The 2,009-nt window shown below is 38.4% G+C and overlaps 1 non-coding gene across 1 annotated transcript; it reads right to left on the bottom strand.

Moving 5' to 3' along the window:
* Nucleotides 1–1,593: 1,593 nt before the first annotated feature.
* Nucleotides 1,594–1,696, bottom strand: Gm22458. Its single transcript, XR_003954725.1, has one exon. It is a non-coding gene; the product is annotated as a U6 spliceosomal RNA (small nuclear RNA).
* Nucleotides 1,697–2,009: the final 313 nt, after the last annotated feature.

Below are 2,009 nucleotides of genomic sequence, written 5' to 3'. Positions count from 1 at the left end.
CATCTTTTTACTCTGAGATGGAATCTACTGTTGATAGTAAGGAATATTTTTTGGAGGCATAAAAAAGATAGATTCTGTTTTTGGTCAATTCTATTAGTCTATAATTTTTGTTGAGAATTTAGCCCATTGATATTGAGTTATAATTAGTTATGTGTTGATTCTTATCAATTTTATTAACTTTGTGGTGTTTTCTTAGACCACTTTTGGTGGACTCCTGGCATTATTTGTTCCCTGTGACTTTGTGGGTATATTCATTCTTCTCCTCAGGTTGAACTGTAGAACAAACTGAAGGTCATAAGTATCTTCAATCTGTTTTTACCTCGAGAGGTTATCATTTCTCCCTCAGTTTAAAGATAGTTTTGTTGGGTATAATAGTCTGGGTTACAGTTATGATCTCCCTGGGTCCATCTGGCTTTAAAAGTTTCTGTGAAATAATCAGGTATCTTTAGTGCACTTGCCTTAATAAAGTGACTTTCTGTTCTTGGTTGCAGCTTTTGATATCCTCTATTCAGCTCTTCTGAGGTGTTTAAGTTATAACATGTCATAGGAACTTTCATTGCTGGATATTACACACAAACAGGAAAGAATTCACATCTATTTCGAGTTCATATACTTAGTACAGTAGGTGAGCATTCCTCTAGGTATAGGTGCTCTTCTATGGTTTAATTGAAAACTTATTTGATACCTTTTATACACCAATTCTCCCCGCTTCTTTTAAGGCAATAATCAGAAGATTGAGCCTTGTCATTGTACTCCAAAGCTCTTCCATGTTCTCTTCATAGAATTTTCTGTTATTGATCTTTTCTGAATTATTCATTTCTTGACTTTGTCTTCCTGGTGCTATATCCTGCGTGCCACATGACCCTCCTACTGGGACAATTTTCTGCTAAGGTTTGTGTTTGACTTATTGGGTTTTAATTTAGGCATCATTTCAGTTCAGCTTTAGTGAGTTCTCTTCTCATACTTGAACTGGCACCCTCATTTAAGTCATCTCTGTGAATTGTTTGAACACAGTTATAATTGTTCTGTATATTTCATCTAGAAATTCCTCTAGGTCAGTGCAATGGGAAAGCTGTTATCCAGCACCACAAGTATCGCCAGCTCTGTTCCAGGTGACTGTGGCAGACAACAGAGAGTTGTCTATGCCAATGCCTGGCTGTGTTGCATTACAGGGGTCTGCACTGCCCAGATCTCAGTAAACTCTCATTCCCATCCTGTGGGCAAGAAGGGCAGCTACCAGCCCCGCTGATGACCAGGGCAAAAATGAGGGCTATGGCTGGGGTAGTTTATACCTGAATCCCCACCCAGAGTTCCTTGAAGTGCATGAGGACTTCAGACTGCATAACTTAGCTCCTAGCCCAACACTTAAAATTTATTTTTATTTATTAATGTTTGTATATGTTAATGTGTTTGGATATGTGTGTCATTGCTTGTATGTGGTGGTAGGTGCATAAAAGGACTTGTACAGTTGGTTCTTGTGGCTTCTGGGATCAAATTCAGGTTGTCAAGCTTGTGTGGCAAGACCCTTATATTGCTTTTTTAATTGATTATTTAATTTATTTATGTTTCAAATGTTATTATCCTTCCCAGTTTAAAAATATGGAGTGCTTCATGAATTTGCATGTCATCCTTGTGCAGGGGCCATGCTAATCTTTTCGGTATCATTCCAATTTTAGTATGTGTGCCACTGAAGCAAGCATCCTCATATTGTTTTAATTATGTTGGTTCAGCATTTCTTAGATAAAGACATAGATGAGGAATCAGCTCTTAATGATCAAATCTTGTTAATTTTGACCAAAACTTTAGCAGGAAGGAGTAAAAAAAGATGGAAAGAGAGGCAAGGGGAGGGAAAGAGGTTAGATCACAAGAGAGACAAAGCTTCTGGGGCAGAAGGGAGGGGAAACAAAAGCAGGGATGGAGGTGAGATCATAGAAAATAATCCTCTTTGAGACAAGGGAAGTGATGGAGGTTAGACCATGAGAGAGACATAGCCTGTGGGGCAGGAGCAA

Source organism: Mus musculus, chromosome 3 (genome assembly GCF_000001635.26).
Source record: "Mus musculus strain C57BL/6J chromosome 3, GRCm38.p6 C57BL/6J".
Classification (NCBI taxonomy): domain Eukaryota; kingdom Metazoa; phylum Chordata; class Mammalia; order Rodentia; family Muridae; genus Mus; species Mus musculus.
Note: the sequence above shows the minus strand (reverse complement) of the source record. Positions and strands in the feature narration are given on the sequence as shown.